The following is a 22234-nucleotide window of genomic DNA, read 5'->3' as shown; positions in this document are numbered from 1 at the left end:
ACCATGCTTTTTTGGTTACTATCGTTCTATAGTATAATTTAGTTAGGTAATTTGATTCCTCCAGTTTTGTTCTTTATGCTTGGGATAGATTTGGATATAGTGAGTCTTTTTTGGTTCCATATAAATTTTAGAATTGTTTTCTCTATTTCTGTGAAGAATGTTCTTGGCATTTTGATAGGGGTTGGGTTAAATCTGTAGATTGCCTTGGGTAGTATGAACATTTTAACAATATTTATTATTCTAATTCATTAACATAGATATATTTCCATTTTCTTGTCCTCTTTAATTTTTTTCATCAGTGTTTTATAATTTGCATTGTTAATATCTTTAGTGTTTTGGTTGTTTCCTACGTATTTTTTATTTGTAACTATTGTAAATGGGATGAATTTTTAATTGCTTTTCTACATTGTTCACTATTGGCATATAAACATGCTACTCATTTCTATATGTTGATTTTGTCTCCTGTAACTTTACTGAATTTGTTTATCAGTTCTAATAGCTTTCTTTTGGAGTCTGTATGTTTTTTCAAATGTAATATCACATCATCTCCAAAAAAGGATAATTTGACTTCTTTCTTCTCAAATTGGATACCTTTCATATCTTACTCATTTGATTGTTCTAGCTAGGACTTCCAACACTATGTTAAATAACAGTGGATGTCCTTTATGTGTTTTAGATCTTAGAGGAAAGGCTTTCAGTTTTTCCCCTTTTGGTATGATACTGGCTGTTGATTTTTCCCATTTGTGTTTTATTATGTTTACGTATACTACTTCTATCTCCAGTTTTTTTGAGGGTTTTTATCAGGAAGAGATGTTGAATTTTATCACGTTTTTTCACCATCAATTGGAATGAAAATATGGTTTTAGCCTTTCATTCTGTTGATACGATGTATTACATGATTGATTTGCATATGTTGCACAATTATTGCATTCCAGGGATAAATCCCACTTGTTCATTATGGATGAACTTTTTAATGTGTTACTGAATTTGGTTTGCAAATATTTTGTTGATAATTTTTGCATCAATATGCATGAGTGATAATGGCCTGTAGTTCTCTTTTTTTGATATGTCTCTGTCTGCTTTTGGTATCAGGGTAACACTGGCATCATAGAATAAGTTTGGAAGCATTCTTACTTCTTCCAGTTTTCAAAATAAGTTCACTAGGTTTGGTATTATTTCCTTTCTAGAAGACATTTTATTACAGCTTCAATCTTGTTACTTGTTATTGGTCTGTCCAAGTTTTGGATTTCTTCATGGTTCAATCTTGATAGGTGGCATGTGTCTAGGAATTTGTCTGGATTTTCTAATTTATTGGCATATAGTTGTTCATAAAAGCCACTAACAATCCTTTGAATTTCTGTGGTGCCAGTAGTAATGTCTCCTTTTTCATCTTTAATTTTATTTAACTGGAAATTCTCTCTCTCTTTCTTTTTATTTAGTCTGGCTAAAGTTTGTCAATTTTGTTTAACTTTTCAAAAAAACAACTTCTTGTTTCATTGATCGTTTTTATTGTCTGCTTCAGTCTTATTTAATTTATTTATGCTCTGATTTTTAGTACTTATTTTCTTCTGATAATTTTTGGCTTGATGTGCTTTTACTATTTTAATTTACTTTTAAAGATGCATTTTTATGTTTATTTATTTGAAGTTATTCTTATTTTTAGTGTAGGCACTTATAAACTTTCATCTTATTACTCAGTTTATTGTATTCCATAGGTATGTTGTATTTCCATTATCTTTTTTTAAAGAAATTTTTCAATTTTCTTCTTTATTTCTTCATTGGCACATTTGTCATTCAGGAGATTGTTTTTAATTCTCATTTATTTATATCATTTCCAAAATCTATCTTGTTACAGATTCTAGTTGTTTTACATTGTGGTCAGAGAAGATGCTTAATATTTTTTCAGTATTTTTGTATGTTTTTTAAGACTTATTTTGTGACCTAACAGATAGTGTATATTTGAGAATGATCCAAGTGCTAAGGAAAAAAAGTATATTCTTCAGCTGTTTGATAAAATGATCTGTAAATATCTCTTAGGTCCATTTGGTCTATAGTGCAGATTAAGTCTGATGTTTCTTTGTTGATATGCTATCTGGAAGAACTGTCCAGTGCTGAAAGTGGTGTGTTGAAGTCTCAGCTTTTATTGCATTATGGTTATCTCTCTCTTTAGCTATAGTAGTAGTTGGTTTATAAATCTGAGTGTTTGTCTGGCATTGATATGAGGGTAATGCTGATCTTATAAAATGAGTTTGCTAGTCTTCTCTCCTATTTTATTTTTTGGAAGAGTTTGAGAAGGATTGATCTTAATTCTTCTTTAAATGTTTGCTGGAATTTACCAGTGAAGCCATCAAGTTCTGAGCTTTTCTTTTTGGGGAGGTTTTGGATTACCAATTCAATATTTTTATACATTTTTGATTTGTTTATACTTTGTATTTCTCAATGATTTAGTCTTCATAGGCTGTATGTTTGTAGGAATTTAACCATTTTTCAAGTTTATCCAGTTTGTTGGCATATAATTGTTCATAGTAATATTTTATGATCTTTTTTTCCCCATGGTGTTGATTTTGACGTCATGCTTTTCATTTAAAATTTTACTTGTTTGTCTTTTCTTATCTCAATCTAGTTAAAGGTTTGTCAATTTAGTTTATCATTTTAAAAAAGTGACTCTTAGTTACATTTATCTTTTCTATTACTTTTCTAGTATCTATTTTATTTATTTCTGCTGTGTTCTGTGTTATTTTCTTTATTCTGCTGAAGTTGGGCTTCATTTTTTCTTCTTTCTCTAGTTTCTTGAAGTCTCAGATTAGGTTGATTATTTAAGATCTTTCTTATTTCCTATTGTTGGCTTACATTGCTGTAAACATCTCTCTTAAAATTACTTTTCTGCTGCATAAATGTTTTGTTATGTTTTGTTTCCGTTTTCATTTTTCTCAATACTTTTTTAAATGTCCTTTTTTTGGATCACAGGTTGTTCAGAAGTGAGTTGTTTAACTTCAAGCTATTAGTGAATTTTCTCATTTTCCTCTTGTTGATTTTTAGTCTCATTATATTTGATCAGAAATGATAGTTGATGTGATTTTATCTTCTTAATGTTCTTATCTTCTAAATGTTTTAAGAATTGTTTTGTGGCCAGACATATGGTCTATTCTGGAGAATGTTCTGTGTGTGCTGAAAAGAATGTGTATTCTGCTGCTGTTGGATGGAATGTTCTGTACATGTGTGTTGGGCCAGTTGTTCAAATCCAGTTTTCTTATTGATTTTCGGTCCAGATGATCTATCCACTGTTGAACATGCGGTTTTGAAGTTCCCTATTACTTTTGCATTTCTATCTGTGTCTTCTTTCAGTTCTGTTAATATTTGCTTTATATATTTAATTGCTGTCATACTGGTTGCATAAACAAATATTTACAATTGCTATGCCTTCTTAATGAATTGATCCCTTTATCATTATATAGTTTTTTTGTCTTTTGTCACAATTTTGACTTAAAATCTATATCTTGTTTGATATTCCTAGACACAGCCTGCTTTTTTTTGATTACCCATTGTATGAAGTATCTTTTTCCATACCTTCACTTTCAGCCTATCTGCATCCTTCAAGCTGAAGTGAGTCTCTTGTAGAAAACATAAGTTGGATCTTGTTTTTCTATTTAGTAACTTTATCCCTTTTTATTGGAAAATTGGATCTGTTTTCATGTAATTTTTGATAGTCAGAACTTACTACTAGTAGCCATTGTGTTTTCTGCCTCTTTTGTAGTTCCTTTGTTCATTTTTTCCTCTCTTGCTGTCTTCCTTTGTGATTTGATGACTTTTAGCAGAATATTTTCATTCTTTTCTCTTTAACATCTGTGTATCTAACATATGTTTTTATGTACTTACTGTTAGAATATACATCTTATATAAAATGGGGTACTATTTGCATATAACCTTCACATATCTTGTCATGTACTTAAAATCATCTGTAGATGTACATATACAATGTAATGTTATATAAATTCTATGTGAATAGTTGTTATACTATATTTTAAAATTTGTATTTTTTATTGTTATTGGGTTTTACAAAATATTTTTGATCTGTGGTTAGTTGATTATCTGGATACTGAACCTACACATATGGAGGGCTGACTGTATACTGGTTTCCTTGATGGTAACCCATAACTCCCACATACTTTCATCACCTTTTTCTTTTCTTTTGGTTTTTGTTGCTTTGAGTGGACAATTTCAAATAATCTCTCTTGTGGTCACTGCTTTATTTTTCTGCTTTACTGAGCCTGTTATTTCTAGCTTTCTCTAGAAATTTTTAGTTCAGTCGTTGTGCTCCAGAATTTCTATTTGGTTCCCTTTTATGCTTTCTATCTCTTTGTCAGATGTTTCATTTTGTTCAGGTATTGTTTTCCTGATATCATTTATCCACAGTAAAGGGCCTGGAGCCTGGGTTCATTGCACCAGGCCTGGATCCTGGGTCTGGAGGTGGTGTACTAGATTGTAAGTCTAAAAGTGGTGGCCTGCAGGCTAGGTCTATAGGGGCTGGCCTGGATACTGTATCTGTGGGAACAGGCCTAGTATGTGTCCTGGCCTGAAGGCTGAGTCTGTGGGCCAAGCCTGGATACTGGGGCAGTGGGAGGTGGTTCTGGAGCGTATGGCCATGGGCTATGACGCTGGGGCCTACAGAAGCAGGTCTGGTCTTTGGGTCCACTGGAGTCTGAGGCCATGAGGACTGGTATAGAGCCTTGTTCTTTGCAAGCTGGCCTGGTGCCTGGTGCCATGTAAGCCAAACTGGAGCTAGGGTCTTTGAGATTTGTTCTGACACTCTAGCCAGCCTGGAGGCTGGGTCTGTGGATGCCAGCATGGAGTCTAATGTTGTGGGGTCTAGTCTGATGGTGGGGCTTCTCCAGAGTCTGGGATGGGCCTGGAACCTGAATACATAGGGTAGTCCTATGTATTCGTATCTACCTTACTTACCAGGCCTATAGCTGTAGTAGGCCTGATAACTAGGGTAGATATGCTAGCATAGATAATTACCTATCATTTATGTGCCTCAATTTTCTCATCTATAAAATAGAAGTGATGTTATGGTTTTTGCCGAGACTTGGAGGAGGGGTAATATGGATAACGTAAAACTTTCTTTCTTTCCCTCTTTGATGTGTCTTTTCTAATTTCTGTGCTATGCCCAGGTACTATAATCTCTCACCTGGATTCCCTCACTCTTGTAAACATATTTTTGTTCATAGTTTTCTTTTTTGTTATTGTTGTTGTTGTTGCTTGTTTGTTTTGGTTTTTATTTTAGTTTTTATTTATTTTATTTTTTTTTTTTTGAGACGGAGTTTCGCTGTGGAGTGCAATGGCGTGATCTCGGCTCACCACAACCTCCGCCTCCTGGGTTCAGGCAATTCTCCTGCCTTAGCCTCCTGAGTAGCTGGGATTACAGGCACACGCCACCATGCCCAGCTAATTTTTTGTATTTTTAGTAGAGATGGGGTTTCACCATGTTGACCAGGATGGTCTCTATCTCTTGACATCGTGATCCACCTGCCTCGGCCTCCCAAAGTGCTCGGATTACAGGCGTGAGCCACCGCGGTTTTTAAGACAGAGTCTTGCTCTGGTCACCCAGGTTGGAATGCAGTGGCATCATCATAGCTCATTGCAGCTTCATATTCCTGGGCTCAAGCAAACCTCCCGCAACAGCCTCTCAAGCAGCTGAGACTACAGGCTCATATCACCACAACAGGCTAATTTATTTCCTTCTTTCTTTCTTTTTTCTTTTTCTTTTCTTTTCTTTCTTTCCTCTTTCTTTCATTCTTTCTCTTTCCTTTCTCTCTTTCTCCTTCCCTCCTTCCTTCCCTCCTTTCTTCCTTTTTTTCTTTCTTTCTTGACATGAGTCTCGCTTTGTTGCCCAGGCTACACATTGTTTTTCAAATTGATGTTTCCACAAGAGGATGAGTGCTGAAAAGTTCTATCCAACGATCTTGCTGCTGTCACTTCCACTTAATATTTTATATGTTTGTTTGTTTCATTTTAAAAATGGAACTAATTATGGAACTGCTCTGGAAGGGTTAGTAAAATAACTTACCACATTGCCTAGTATAGTGCCTGCATATACTGCACATTCAATGATAGCAATTCTGCCTTTTCCAATTAGTACATTTTTATAATGATAGTAATTCCACTTTCCTGTGATTATAGATTGAATAAGGTATGTGTGTACAGGACTTCAAAGGGTTATGGCCCACATTACTTTAAAGTAATACTATTAACAAATATATGTCTAGAAGATTCAGTATTGCAGAGCCTTCTGGTCAGTGTGTGCTGAACTTCTGAGCATAGGCCCATGAAGTTATAGAGTAGGTACAGAGGTTTGGCTACTTGGCTGAGTCAAAATTACATTTGAAGTTGTTTGAGTAAGGTGAGAACAAACAATACCAGGAAGTAATGATAAGGAAGTTACTCATGTAACCAGATACCACCTGCACCCCAATAACTTATGGAAAAAGTAATTAATAAAAAATAAATAAATAAAAAGAAAAATAGAAGGAAAACAGAGGGGCAGGATTTTTTTTCGACATTAGAAAGAGTATTTTCCAAAGAAAAGAGTTACCAACACTGGAAAAAGCTGTGGATGAATCAAGTAAGAAGATGAGCAAAAATGTTTCTTAAAATTTGGCAGTGAAGTGTTCTTCTCAGGCTTCAGGGAAAACATACGGGGCTAGAAGCCAGATTATAGTAGGTTGGGAAATTAATGGAAAGTGAAGATGTGGAAACAGTGATAGAGACAACTCTAGCCAAAAATTTGACTAAGAAAGAAAGTGAGACGAGGCTGTTATTCGAGAAAGAAGAAATGTGGTGGAAGGGTTGATTATATTTTGTAGTACGAGGAATTCAAATATTTTTATGGGTAAAAGGAGTGGGCACAAGAAGTCAAGTAAATATTGATGCCAGAGAGAGTAGGGGTAATTGATGGAGAAAGATTCATAGAGATCAGGGGAGGCATTCTCTCCTCTTCTTCAAGAGGAAAACCCAGGATGAGTGAAGACAGAGAGAACCTTATAGGTATTAGGGAAGAAGGTGTAGGGACTAAGTGCCTAATAGAATCTGTTTTCTTGATGAAGAAAAGAGTCAGTATTTCTGGGCTATGAATTAGGTGCCAAAATAGGAACTTAACCTCTACTTCTAAAGGTAGAAGTTTAGAATAGCTCTCCAGAGAGGATAAGAAGAGCCTCTGATTGGAAGGGAAAGAAAGGATTGTACATTTTAGTGTGGCAGTGAATATTTTAGTCATCAGCTATTCTTGAGAATCCTGGGTCAGTTGCCACTTATTGGTTGTGGCACTGATAGACAGCATAGATAAGTTACCTATCACTTACGTGTGTCAATTTTGTTATCTACAAAATAGGAAAAAATAAATAAATACAAATAAAATAGGAGTGATGTCATAGTTTGTGCCTCATAGGATTATTGTGATGATTAAATGAGCTATTGCATATAGAACATTTGGCATAGGGCCTAGACATATAGAGATCATCAAGCACTGATCAAGTCTTGGCTATTATTATTATTTTGGATGTGGGCTTCAATTCTTTTGCAGCCATGTTATATTTATCATGGCAGGGGAGAGATCCAAGATGGCCGATGACTAGCAGCTCGGGCACGTACCTCCCAGTGAAAGTGCAAAGAACGAGAGGACGTCACACTTTCAGACGAATATTTCTTGCTCACGGACCAGGAGATTCCCAGTGGAGGAGCCCCACGGGTCGCCAGGGCGACTCTTGTGGCCGGCGCGGCAGTTTTGCTGGTGCCTCAGCGCGCCAACTCTAGGTGCAGAGTCCGGAGATTCCCGGACAGAAAAGCACCATCAATCTTAACACCGCTGTTTTGGCCGGCACAGTGGACTGCTCAGATTTCGGCGCTGGGAATCAACAAGTTGGACGTCAGAGACCTAGTTAGAAAGTCGGCAATTACAAAGACGACAGACGGATAAATATATAATGAAGGGAAGAAACCAGCGTAAAAAGGTAGAGAACACTCAAAATCAGAATGCCTCTCCCTCTACAGGGGATTGCAATTCCCCATCAGTAACGGAACAAGGCTTAATAGATTACACGTGTGTTCCAATAACAGAAGCAGGCTTCAAAACGTGGGTGATAAGAAACTTCTGTGAATTAAAAGAACTTGTTTTAACCCAATGCAAAGAAACTAAGAACCTTGAAAAAAGGTTTGACGAAATGTTAACGAGAATGGACAAGATAGAGAAGAATATAAGTGAATTGATGGAGCTGAAAAACACAACACGAGAACTTCGTGAAGCATGCACAAGTTTAAAGAGTCAAATTGATCAAGCAGAAGAAAGGATATCAGAAGTCGAGGACCAGCTCAGTGAAATGAAACGAGAAGACAAGAATGGAGAAAAAAGGATGAAAAGGAACGAGCAAAGTCTCCAGGAAATATGGGACTATGTGAAAAGACCTAATCTACGTTTGATAGGTGTACCTGAATGTGATGAAGAGAATGAATCCAAGTTGGAAAATACTCTTCAGAATATCATTCAGGAAAACTTTCCCAACCTGGCAAGGAAGGGTAATATTCAACTCCAGGTAATACAGAGAACACCACAAAGATATTCTTCAAGAAGACCAACCCCAAGGCACATAATCGCCAGATTTATTAGGGTTGAAATGAAGGAGAAAATACTAAGGGCAGCCAGAGAGAAAGGTCAGGTTACCCATAAAGGGAAACCTATCAGACTTACAGCAGATCTCTCAGCAGAAACCCTGCAAGCCAGAAAAGAGTGGGGACCAATATTTAATATCCTTAAAGAAAAGAGCTTTCAATCCAGAATTTCATATCCAGCCAAACTAAGCTTTGCAAGAGAAGGAAAAATTAAATCTTTTGCGAACAAGCAAGTACTTAGAGATTTCACCACCACCAGGCCTGCTTTACAAGAGCTTCTGAAAGAAGCACTATACATATAAAGGAACAACCAATATCAGCCTTTCCAAAAATATATCAAAAAGCAAAGAGCATCAACACAATGAAAAATTTATACCAACTAATGGGCAAAACAGCCAGCTAGCATCAAACGCCAGTATTAAACTTATATATATTTTAATTGGATAAAAAGCCAAAACCCATCGGTATGTTGCATCCAGACCCATCTTACATGCAACAATACACAAAGACTCAGAGAGAAGGAGGAAGATTTACCAATCAAACAGAGAGTAAAAATAAACTAATAAACAAAAAGCAGGAGATGCAATTCTCGCCTCTGATAAAGTAGACTTTAAAGCAACAAAGATCAAAAGAGGCAAAGAAGGACATTACATAATGGTAAAAGGATCAATGTAACAAGAAGAGCTAACGATTCTATAAATCAACGAGATAGAAACTTAACAAGGACATCCAGGACTTGAACTCAGACCCAGAACAAGTAAACTTAATAAACATTTATAGAACTCTCCACTTCAAATACACAAAACATACATTACCACCTCACACCTATTAGAAAAGTGACTATATAATTGGAAGTAAATCACTCCTCAGTAATCGCATAGCATTTCATAGGTTTAAATGAAATATTGGTTGGCTGTTTGTTTGTTATCTTCTTCCCTTATTCCTTCCTGATTACATCATTAAGTATAATTATCGTTATAAAAGAGGTTTTTAATAAGCATTACTAAATTGCGTTCTAGCCTGGGCAAGAAAGCAATACTCCCATTCTCTCTCCCTCTTTCTTTTCCTTTTTCCTCCTCCCCATTCTCTCTCTCTCTTTCTCTTCCTTTTTCCACCTCCCCATTTTCTCTCTCTCTTTCTTTCTTCCTAAAAAAAAAAATAAAAATATCATGGTACACCTGAGGCCTGGGAGCTCATTATAGATGGATAAATTCAAATGTGAGAATTCTCCTCCTTGGGTGCACCCATTCATTTATTCAACAGATGTATTGATATATAACATATGTAAAAATGTATTGAGCACTAAAAATACTCTAGGTACTGTTTTGTATGTGAAAAATTAGTGAAATGGTATACAAAGTCTCTGCCACATAGGTTCACACTCCAGGGAGAGAAGTTAGAATCAGGCCAGAGGGCCAATGGAGAGTTGGGGAAACTCTGTAAAACCCATGCACTTGAGGGGCAAGTGGAGAATGAGAATCCAGAAAATGCTGTAGAGAAATAAGTGAAACCAGAAGACATGGTTTCCATGAAAGTCAAGGCAAGAGAATCAGAAAGAAAAGAATCCAAACAATGTTGGATGTTATAGATAATTCAAATAAGAAAACAGAAGAATTCATGGGTTGGATAGTAAAGAATTCATGGGCGACCTTGAGAAGAGCAGACTATCGTGAGTTTGGAAATGAAGAGGTGGAGGTGAAGATATGAAAGCAATGAATCCTAGTTCAGAATGGAAAGACAATTTAGGAGAAGGAGCCAGAGGAAGAAAGACTATGAAGATACAAATAAAGCAAAATGGAATAGACAGAAGGAGTAAACACGGATGGAGACAGGAGGAATCTCTGAGGTAAGAAACAGGATGAACTTGAATGTGGAGAGGTCACAAGTTTTTAGCGCTCAAGCTTGGTGCCCTTTTACATTCTCTGTGAAACTGGTGGTGAAGTCATCTGCTAGGAGTTTGGGAGCTGTGTAAGAACAGAGTTTTAAAAGCCATCTTGGGCAAGTGGAATAGAAGATGATTTAGAATTAGACATAACACTATTGGACTGCGCTAGAATCCAACTGAAGTTTGAAAATTCCCATGGCTGGAAGTAACTCTTATACCCCGGCTTTCTAATTCAGAAGACCTAAGCCTGTATACACCATTGCATCAGATATGTATGGCCAAGGTTATCTACACAAATCTCACAGGCTGACTAAAGAGAACAAGAAGCTGATATTGTATTAAGGGACATCCCTAGCAATGTTTGAGTTTATAGGAGTTGCCCCACAGGCCTCAGCATCCCCTTAGTCTTTCAGCCTCTTTTTCCGCTCCCTGTTCCCAGTCTTGAGAAGAGATATAAGGGCCCCATTCTGCCTGGATAACCATGCAGCTCCTTCATGAAATGCTGTCCTGCCTTTGTTGGACACTAGAATTAGAGGTTACTCAGGATTCTCTGAGACACAGCTAAGGCCAGTATTCCCCTGACTGACCCTAAGTAACCTCTGAGAGAGAGCTGAGGGGTGGCATCAGTGAGCTCTGAATCTCGTTGAGCCCCAGAATCTGTCTGGCCCCAGAGATAAGCAGAGTGGAGGCTGGTCCTGCCTATCCTGCTGTCAGGTTAGGCTGGTTCCAGCACTGTAGTACAGGCAGAGAAACTCTTTACTGATAGGACTCAGTTTGGATTCATGAAATGACTCCTGTCTCTCATAAAAGGAGGGGATGTGGAAAGCCCTCAAGAAATGAGCTGATCCAAACTTAGTTCTGCTGCACAAGCACACGGAGCTAAAGTGGCTCACCCATAGAGAGCAGAGAGCCTTAACCCTAGCCACCACCACACTGCACCTCAGGTCCTGGGGTTAGTGCTGAGAAAAAGCTCACCTACCCAGTGGATTTCAAAAGGCCTAGTCAATTCCATTAGCTTGCACTAGATAGGGTATTCAAAAACGTCCTCTTTGATAGGGTGACATTTAAGCAGAGATATGGAGGAAGTGAGAAAAGGAGCCATGCTGATATCTGGGGTAAGAGTTGACTAGGCTGAAGGAACAGCAAATACAAAGACCAGAGTCTGGAGCATGCTTTGAGTGTTGGAATAAATATCAAGGTGGCCAGTGGGGTTGATTATGGTGGTCAAGGGGAGTGGTAAGAGATGAGATCAGAGATAGAGGGGCAGGTTAGTTGGGGTGGGACGGAGTGGGATGGATTGTAGACTATTATATACTATAGTTAAGGATTTTGGCTTTTCCAAAAGATCACTGGCTGCACTGCTGAGAACTGACTGGAGTGGGGTAAGGACAATATAGCAAGGACAGCTGTCGGAGGATATGGCAATAATTCAGGTGAAAGGTAACTGTGGCTTGCACCAGAGTGATTCCAGTGAAGGTGCTAAAAAGTTGTTGAAATTCAGAGTTTATCTCTGAGGCAGGAGGCAGGGCTGACAGGATGTGCTGATGGGTTGAATGTGAGGTGTGAGCAAAAGAGAGGTGAGGATCATTCTGACTGTGGCCTCATAGATTGTGAAGAGAAAATGAATTAATTCATGAAAAAAAATGGAACAGTGCCTGGCAAGTACTTAGTGAGGGCCAGCTAACTGTTACAGTATTATTGGACAAGTTATGGTGGAGGACAGTAGCTTCACATTTGCTGCTTATAATCACTTTCCACAAGCAAGAGCTTGTGTACTCTGACATTTCCCTGGCACCTCTATCTCAAATTTCCTCCTGTACTTCCAGGCAGAATCACAGAGTACAAGGAGCCGCTTCATCTACAAAATGAGTATAGTAATCTCAACCTCATAGGACGGCTCTAAGGTATGTAAAGAGACACATATGCATGACATACAGATGTTCAGTAAGTGCTCTTCTTGTACACCTTCTAGACCTTTGCTACTGAAACTATGGTCTGTGGCCCAGCATTATCAGTATCATGTGGAAGCAGTTAGAAAATAAGAGTCTTAGTCCCACACCAGAGCTGCTAACTCAGAATCTGTGTTTTAACAAGATCCTTAGGTGGTTTGTGTGCACGTTAATATGTGAGAAGCACTGATCTAGGGTTTCAAGGTCATCCAGTCCAACAGTCTCTTCAGGGTACAGATGCAGAAAGAAAGGCTAAGAGAGAGGAAGAGATTTACATGATGTTATATTTAGTTTTGTGAAGACGTCTACATTCAAGCTAGGGTTCTTTCTACTACATAAAAGTTTCAGAACTGTCTGTAACTCAGCCTCTCTGGGTAGGAAAGGAAGGAGAAAAAGCAGAGGTCCTGTTTTGTAGGAAAGGACAGGACAGAATTAAGAGGTATCCAGGGTAGCTATTTTCATTTTAATCTCACAGATAATTTCAGAGGGCCCTAAAGTGCATTCATGTATTTATTTATTTATATTTAATAAACACTTCTATACCACTATGTCCCAGAAATCGTTCTAAGCTCTTTATGCATATGAACACTATTTTGTATATTAACTCATATAATTCCCAAAACAATCTTATGAGTAAAGGATTGCTATTTTCCCCATTTCCCAGAAGAGAATCCTGAGCCACAGAGTGGTTAAGTGACTTGTCTTAGGTCATAAAACTAGTAAGAGGCAGACCTAGGATTCCAATTCTGGCAGTTTTCCCTCCTCCTAGGCCTGAGCCCACAGTAGCTAATTCTGGTCTCAACTCTAGCAAGGGGACAGATACAACGTTCATTTAGGACTTTTTCTACTTCAGCTTAGGGCCTATTCAGCCCTTTCCCACCAAAAGCTTTTCAGCTGCTGTACTGAGACCCTATCCTGAGCGGGCATTTAGCCTCTGCCCAGTACAGGAGGAGCCCCTCAGAGGCTGATAACGACACATTTCTCAGTCCTCTCCCCCATACCTTGGCTCAAGCTTTTCTTTTCCTCTACCCATAATGCTATTTCCTCTTTGACCTCTTTTAAAACCTCCAAATCGATTGAAAAGCCTTTGCTTTCCCTGGCAAACTCTTTTTTACTACTTCTTTCTACCCGCCCCTTAACCCTTCTAGTCTGTACCTCATAGTTTGGTCTTCTGACTCTATCCAGTCAATTTTATCTTCTCAACTCTTCTGCAAGCTCTTCAAGGTCAGGGACCAGTAACGTTTCAGGATTTATCCACTGCTGCCTCTGAGATCATAGATAATAAACTCCCAAGTGTCATTGCTTGAAATGCCCTTAGAGACTATGTAGTTCAACCCGCTCCTTGTACAGACAATCAGGGGCCCAGAGAAGGTGGGTGATCAGAGCTAAGTGCCGTAAACAGTTTTCCTTTATTTTTAGTAGTCTTTTCCCTGCTTCATTTTTGCTCTCTTCCTCCTGTCACAATACTACCTACGCTTCTGAACGGAGGAGTATTTTTTTGAGGCAGAGCCAGAGCTGGAATGTGGCTTCTCCATATGTCTGAAAATCGTGGCTTTTCCAACAATAATTTTCCCTGTCAAACTCCAAGCCTGCTAACTCGTGAACAAACTTGGATGAGCTGAGCTGCATTCAGCTGTGAAAGAGACAACTTGACGCTTTCTCTAGACCCAACTCCGTGGCCCTCTACTTTCTGGCCCCGCTTCAGTCCCGGGAGCTTTGCAGCTCCTGCCATACCAGTCGCTTGGTCACTGTTCTTCAGCCTCACATTGTGTCTCTGAAGGGCAGAGTGTCTTTTCGTAGCCACGCCTAGACACTCAAGTAGTCCAATAGCTGCTCTAGGAACTTCACTGGGGAGGAAGAGGTAAGCTTACCCTGAAAGGAGGATTTGGGCCGTTGAAGCTACACGTGGATGTGAAATGAGTCAAGCGGAACTTTGATTACAAGGAATTTCATCCACTGTGAGCGTGTGGGCAGGCTGGGGGCCGAGGGGCGGGGCCGAGGGGCGGGGTCGAGGGGCGGGGGCCGAGGGGCGGGGGCCGAGGGGCGGAAGCTGGGTGGGTTGTTTGCTCTCCGCTGAGGTGGGTTTGTCCCGGAATCCCATTTTGGAAGCAAGAGCCGTCTACTCGTCCGTTACAGGGTAAGTGTGGGAACACTCTCTGGTGTGGCAAGGCGGCTGGGACCTGCGGCATCTAGGTGCGGAAGTACAGAATCGTGTCAGGATGATCGTGCTAGGGTGCCGCAAAAACAATTGGGAAGGCGCCCCGTGGCTGACTGTCAGTCCATCCATTTGTATCCGGAGAGCGCTTTCTGAGGTGCCAGGGATTTGGGCTGATATCCCCAGGGTCTTGGCGAGCCAGTTCCTGTAGGCTCTTACTGGACCTGCATTGCCCTGTAGGCTCCTATTGGACCTGCATTGGGAACATGCCTGGACGTGTCCAGCAACCTTCAGCATCTAGCATTCGTAAAGAAGAGAAGGAGGCTGGGAGTTAGTGGAGGCGGGGGGGGCAGTGGATCAGACTTGTGGAGCATCCTGAGGAAAGCAGAACTGCTGGCCCACCCACGTGGCTCGAGGGCAAGTCAGGGCTTGTGTAAAGAGCAAGCTAGCTCTGTTTGGGGGCTTTCAATCCACCCCCTCACCCGCCGAGCTTGGTTTACTTGATCTCTCATTCCTGGGAGCTGAGTCCCGGGCAGTGTTATTTTGATCCTGCCTCACCCCAAACACTGGCCAAGACCCAGCAAGCTGCAAGAACTGGGGGACAAGAAGGGACCCGCCAGAGATCAGGCTAGAAAAACAGAGACTTCAGGGTCTGACTTAGACAGGTGTTGGCAGTTCGCTAATGTCATGCTGGGTAGCTGGGGCAGGAAAGTTTGCACCATCTCCCCTAGATAACTCCTCTGTTCCTTCCTTCACCACAGCATACCTTCAACTCAGCAGACTCACTGAGCACCTAGTCTGTGCCACCATGTGTGAGACAGTGAGATGTTTGTCTGAGACTTAGGCTGTACCCACTGGGGCCTGACAGTGTCATCCTGGTTATAAAAAACACAGATAAATATAAATATAACACGAGACAGGTTTTAAAAGTTAAATCAAAATGCTCAGAGGCTGCCAAGTAAGGATCATATCAAATTGAACCATATGAAATCAGAAAAAGGTTTTTTGATTGTTTTTTAAAATTGCAATGCCTTTCAGGGCTCCAGAGTCAGACTACTTGAGTTCACATCTCATACTCACCATTTATTAACTTGTGTGACCTTGGACAAATAAAATTACTTCTCCCTTTCTGAGTTTCTGTTAACTCCAGGCTAAAGTGGATAATAATAGCACCTACCTCATAGGGTTGTTGTAAGTATTAGATGATATAATCCATATAAAATACTTTCACACACTTAGCATGCTGGCTGGCCCAAAATAAACACTCAATAAATATTAACTATTATTATTTAAGATAGACTGTGGCACACAGATAAAATTTCAACAGGTGGAGATAGAGAAGACAGTTTAAGCAGAGAAAATAACAGGAACAACTGCTTTAAGGCAGGGAAGCTCAGGGCATATGAAAAGAACACCAGCTGACCTGGATTTTAGAGTTAGCAGGAAAATGTAAGTTAAAATTGCCAAGGCAGATGGGTGGTAAACTGCAAAAGACAGTGGATGCTAGGGTTTTGATTTGATTTGGCAGACAATGGAAAGCCATTGAAAGTTTCTGAGCTTAAAAAAAAAGGCAGATCCTCTGCTTTAGGAAAAGTAATCTGGTAAAAAAAAAGGTTAGTCAGCTGGAATGGAATAGGAAAACACAAGAGGTGGATAAACTAGAGGCAGTGAGGGAACAAGGCCCTGGGACTGAGGCGGGGCCTATGGGAATAGAAAGGAGGTAATGAATTTAACAAACCATCACAAAAGTTGAATCTACGGAACTTTGTAGTTGATAAATTATACAGGATTGAAAAAGGAAGAAAGAGAAAATCAGAATCTTTTCTAGTTGGCTTAGAGGGTAAAAGGTTGTGCATTCCCATCTCACTTCTGTGGATAATGCAATAGAAAAGATATGCACTTTCTGAGCTAGACACAGCTGTATTCAAGTCCTGGGTCTGCTATTTGTCTGCTGTTTGTGATCCTAAACATATTATGTACCTGACATTCCCAACTAGGATCAGTATTTCCACAAAGCATTTAGAAGTATGTGTGGTGTGTTTGTGTGTTTTACACACAGTCTGAGGTAGTACTGCATTGAATGCCAAACAGGTGTAACAAATAATTGTTCCTACCATCCACCATGCCAGTAGTAAGCCAAATGAGAAGTAGTGAAATTCTTTGAGCCTCAGCTTTCTACCCTGAAAAAAAAGGGATAACAGTACTCACATCATGGTGTTATAAGAGGATTAAAAGAGATATTTCCTGCCAAGGGTTTAGTGCACAGTGCCTGACAAATAGAATTTCATGATTTGTAATTTTCTTTTACCCTAACAGAATCCACATTAAAACATCCCTGCCAATCTCTGCTTGAACACTTCTAGAGGGAATTCCTTACTTCTTCCTGAGAGAGCCCATTCACTTCAGGGAAAGCCTTGGACTGCTAAAAGTGCTTCTTTTTCATAGCTTAACTTTGTTTTCCTAAAGCTTGTACCTGAATATCCTAGTCATTCCCCTTGAGGCCACCTAGAGTAGTGTGTTCTTTTTCTTCCATGACAGTTTTTCAGAGATCTGAAGATCAGAGATCAGATCCCCCTGTATCTTCTGTTCCCAGGTCAAACAGCTCAGCTAATTGTACCATTTCTTATCTGGCATGGTGCCAAGTCAAATATGACTGGTTTTGAAGTATATAAATTGGGGTATGAGTATGTCTTCATAGTAGTGAGGACTTCTGCAAAAGGAACAGAATGGGTAAATGTGACAAATTTCTTTGTAATTTATTATCTTTTAAACTATTTTTTCTGATCAGGCATAGTGGCTCATTCCTGTAATCCTAGCACTTTAGGAGCCTGAGGTTAGAGGAAGGCTTGAGTCCAGGAGTACAAGACCAGCCTGGGCAACATAGCAAGATCCTGTCTATGTAATTTTTTTTTTTTTTTTTTTTTGATTAGCAGGGCACTGGATGCTGGGCACCTATAGTCCAAGCTACTTGGGAGGTTGAAGCACTAGAATCTCCTGAGCCCAGGAGTTTGAGGTTGCAGTGAGCTATGATCATGCCACTATACTCCAACCTGGGCAAAAAAGTGAGACCCTATCTCAAAAAGAAAAATTAAAGAATATAAATCATTTTTTCCACTATGTGCCAAATACTTTCAAATCTATCATCCCAGTGATTCTTTATCTTCAACTGAGGGAAGTGCAGATTTGTTTATATATATTATACAGGTGGCCAAACAGATCATTTAGTTAGTAAGTATCTGTGCCAGAACTGGAAGCCACATTTTTCTTACTCCAAGTTCAGTATGGTTTTTCAATTCCCACAGCTGTTAGGGTTTAAGGTGATAGATAGCTGGGCAGTTAGGCCAACTCTGGCACTAAAGAATGAGACAAAAGAAAGATGGATTCTCCAATTACCTTAAAGCAGTTATTCCTTCTTTGAGAGAATTCTTTTCTTTTGAGACAGAGTCTTGCTCTGTCACCAGGCTAGAGTGCAGTGGCGCGATCTTGGCTCACTGTGCAACCTCCGCCTCCCAGGTTCAAGTGTGTCTCAGCCTCCCGAGTAGCTGAGACTATAGGTGCGTGCAACCACGCCTGGCTAATTTTTCCTATTTTAGTAGAGACAGGGTTTCACCAGGTTGGCCAGGTTGGTCTCGATCTCCTGATCTCGTGATACACCCTCCTCGGCCTCCCAAAGTGCTGAGCCACTGCGCCTGGCTGAATTTCTTTCTTGAGATGTCTTCTTGACCTGCTCCACTTGAATGACTCCTGCAGAGAATGAATCATCTTTTGGAGCCATTCCTCAGTGCTGAAACTTCATATTGAAGCAGAAGCTGGTTTTTCACTGCTTTCTTTTTGGAAACTAGGTCCACCCATGTATTATCTTCATGGGAGCTTAACAGGAAGGATATGGGTCAGTTTCACCATCAGCATGCAAATTACAATTAATATTATTTTGTGTACATAGATATGAGGATGGCTGTAGTCTGTCTTGGATCAGAGTTAACGGTATATATTTTTTATGTTCCCCACCAGACTGCAATCTCCTAAATATGGAGAATATGCTTTATTTACCTCTGGTTTTCTCTCTTGCCACTAAGATCAAGTGGTTTCTGAGTGACCAGAAATTAATTCTCCCTATCGTGGGGTGACAACAGTTATTATACCCTCCAAACATCACCAAAAGACATCACTCTATTCTGAAAAATAAAGGAATTTCCATGTAATATATGGTGGAATCAAACAGTAAGATGTCCTGCTTCCAGGAGGTTGTTAGTCACCATTGTGGATAAGCCAAAGAGAGTAGGCAGCATACTTCCCTTCTACAATCCATCTCTCCATGAACCAGCCCACCCTTTGGAATTGTTTCTGTTGAGGGTAAAATGAGCCATTATCGAGCTGTGGGAGTTAGGAAAAAGAAGCTGAAGTGTTGGTAGTATAGTCACTGAGTAATTGGTCTTAAAGCTGGGCCAACTCCTCTCTTTGTATATGGGAAGTAGAGAAGCCACTGGGCCCTGAATATGCAGACTTGAATTCTACTTTTAGGTCTACCACCAACCAACTGTGTGACTTTGGGAAAATTCTATCCCTTTTCTGAGCATCAGTTTCCTCATCTTGGTTCATCAGAAAATGGGGTTAAGTTGTCCTGAATACTTTCAGGATTCCATGACTATATGTTTTCAATTATCTGATAGTTTGAAGTTTTAATTGGTTGCCAAAGAGGAGGAAAAAAAACCCCACAATGGAATGTGATGTCTTAAGAGTACTGAGGTGCCTATTACTAAAGGACTTCAAGTAGAGCTGGATGATATTTCTTTACTGGGCAACAGGCCACTGGGGCTAAGATTAATTTTAAACCCCTTTTGACTCTAAGATTGTCAGAGTCTAAAAATGGTCTCAAAGGATGTGCATTTACATATGAGATTGTAGGCTTCTTGTTATCAATCTCACCTTCCCTCTACAACCTCACAAAGTCCTATACCTTTCTCTGTTTTCTTGGGCATCTAAAGAAAAAATAAAGAAATATTTTGGTGGCAGTATTCTATTTTGTACACACAGGCCTCATTCTATGGGTCTCATTCTATTCTCCCGGCCTTTTGGTAAGGATGTGGCCCTAGGTTGTGTTTGTAAATGCCCACAGATCTGGATCTCTTATCCTTTAGGATATTTTATTCCCTGCTCTATGAGGATAGGATGGAGTACTTGATTGCTATGGGAAAAAAATAGACTATTCTTGTTGACATCTTCAGATACAGCTATTCAAGATTGCTTGGTAAATGGGACAGGGTGGAGGGAGTGTGGGGCAGGACCAACAAACTTAATAGAAATCAGAAATTGGAGTACTTGACTGAGTTTTATCCAGTCCCAGCCCTGCAAATAAATCATACCATGAATTCAATTCCCAACTGGGACAACTCAGCCAAAAGCCTTCTTGGGAAGTCAACTTATCTTCCCTTCCAGTACTGCTGGTCGAGCAACTAATTTTATGGCATCGTGTGGTAATTGGTACATGACCAGAGACTCTTTTTGGCTAGGGTAACAGCAGAGCAAAGCGGAGTTTAGCTGAGTGCTGGTCTAGCTTGAGGCTTGTCTCCCATGCCCTTTGTTCCTCAGCTCTGGGTGCGGTAGTGACAACAATCATAGCAACTCCTCACATGTGAAACTCACAATCTGGAGTTTCCAGAGCACTCTCACATACATTATCTCATTTTTCCCTTGAACATAATCCAGGGTAGTTTCTGTGCTTTTGCTCCCACTTGGGAAGAGTATTTCAGAAGTCAGCAGAAGAACATTTTCCTTCAACATCAGCCCAGAATTTGGTGTCCTTAATTTCATCCTGTTTCTTTAATAATATCTTTGTATTCTTGGCTACACAGCTCCTTTTCCCCTTTCCTTTAACAATTATTTTCAGCAGTTGCCAAACACTATCCAAATATTTATATTTTTAATTTACAGTCTTCTAAGTTATATTTGTCTTTTGAGGTTTGTGCTTTGTTTGTTGTGTGTGTGCATGTATGCACATGTTTTGAAGGCAAAACAATTTGACGCATATGGTTAGCATTTACTTTTGTCCAAGTGGAAGCAGCCCAGTTCAATTGGTCATCAATTCTGTCTGTACAATGACAATGGCTTTTAGTAAAGATTTTTTTTTTTCTTTTTCTACCCCAACTGGAGCATTACCTCTTGCTGTGTGCGCTAGAATAAAAGACAAAGGAGAATAGATGAGACTTCTTTAATTTTGTATATATTCTTTCTCTTCTGTTGATATACCATTCCTGACATTACTGGGCCAGATGTTACTATCACTAACTGTTAAAATTCTTCGGCCACTTTGGAAATGTTGAAAGTAGCAGATTAAAAACTGAAGTAACCATCTGTGGTCTCTGAATTATGTCTATTTCAGGCGCAGATTTTAGTCTACTTAAACACAAAAAGACAATTTACTTTCATCACCTGCCCATAAAATAAAATCAAAATAACACATCTTCAGTCCTGTCCTCCTCCACCTCCCAGTATTAAAAGCTGACACATTGGGCATCCCTTACTTCTTAAAGCTTTGTGCTATACTACCCTTTCAAGGTTCTTTGTTTTTTTTCTTCTCTGGCTTCCCCTTCTTGGTTGCTATCATCTACTCCTGCTCTTCCAGCTTCAAGTATGAGTGACCCTCAGTGTTTTGTTCTTGTCATTCTTCTTTTATTTATTTTTTATTTTTTGAGACAGAGTATGACTTTGTCACCCAGGCTGGAGTGCAGTGGCACTATCTCAGCTCACTGCAACCTCTGCCTCCTGGGTTCAAGCGATTCTCCTGCCTCAGTCTCCCGAGTAGCTGGGACTACAGGTGTGCACCACTACACCTGGCTAATTTTTGCATTTTTAGTAGAGACAGTGCTTTGCCATGTTGGCCAGCCTGGTCTTGAACTCCTGACCTCAAGTGAATTACAGGCAGGAGCCACTGCACCCAGCCATTCTTCTTTACCCATGATTTAACTTCTGCCATGATTTACTTAGGCCAGAGGTTATCAACCCGCAGAGGTTTTTATGTAATTAATCTACAGCATAGGATTTTTTTTTTCAGTGCTCCAGATGGTTCTGATGTGCAGCCATGAGCAAGAACTGTTATTCTGGTCTTTTAATGAATTGACACATCTCCAACTTCAACCTATATTCTACATATTTTATGTGCTTGTTGGGCATGACCATTGAAATGTTTCTCTCTCCCCTTCAACTTCTCTATGCTTAAAATAATTGAAAAACAGTGCATTATCTTTTCTCCTACCAAGCAGCACTCCTTTTATGCTTCTTATGGCACTTAGATTCTTGTGGTTTCCCAGGCAGGAGCTCTCAGAATCTTCTCTGACTCTTGTCATTCTGTTGGTCTTCACTTTGTAATGTTTATGTCTCCTACTATCACTTTCTCTCTGTTCCTATTGTAACCACCTTTGACCTGACCCTTATCTCCTAAGGCTTGGACAGTTACCCTATCAAACCATTATTTCAAGTGCACTTTGGTTGACATTCATAAAATGCATCTTTGCCCACCTAAAATATCACTAAAGAAAAAATTTTGGTGAAGGCTGGGAGGACCTCCATTCTCTAAAGTTCAATACT

General features: G+C 39.6%; 1 protein-coding gene across 3 annotated transcripts in view; it reads left to right on the top strand.

Annotated features, from left to right (window-relative positions):
• The first annotated feature begins 14360 nt into the window (after positions 1 to 14360).
• The window catches only part of EDA2R (ectodysplasin A2 receptor), a 44321-nt gene continuing 36447 nt past the window's right edge, over positions 14361 to 22234 (top strand). For 2 of the 3 annotated variants that reach the window (XM_012460842.2, XM_012460840.2), the window contains exon 1: positions 14549 to 14632. The gene's annotated coding sequence lies outside the window, so the exon portion shown is untranslated. Of the gene's footprint in view, positions 14454 to 14548; positions 14633 to 22234 lie in introns of those variants that run through there. The other variant, XM_012460841.2, reaches the window with a different exon arrangement.

Source organism: Aotus nancymaae, unplaced genomic scaffold (assembly GCF_030222135.1).
Source record: "Aotus nancymaae isolate 86718 unplaced genomic scaffold, 86718_ANA_hifiasm-v0.15.2.pri h1tg000073l, whole genome shotgun sequence".
In the NCBI taxonomy this organism is placed as follows: domain Eukaryota; kingdom Metazoa; phylum Chordata; class Mammalia; order Primates; family Aotidae; genus Aotus; species Aotus nancymaae.
This window is presented reverse-complemented; position numbering and strand designations above follow the sequence as displayed.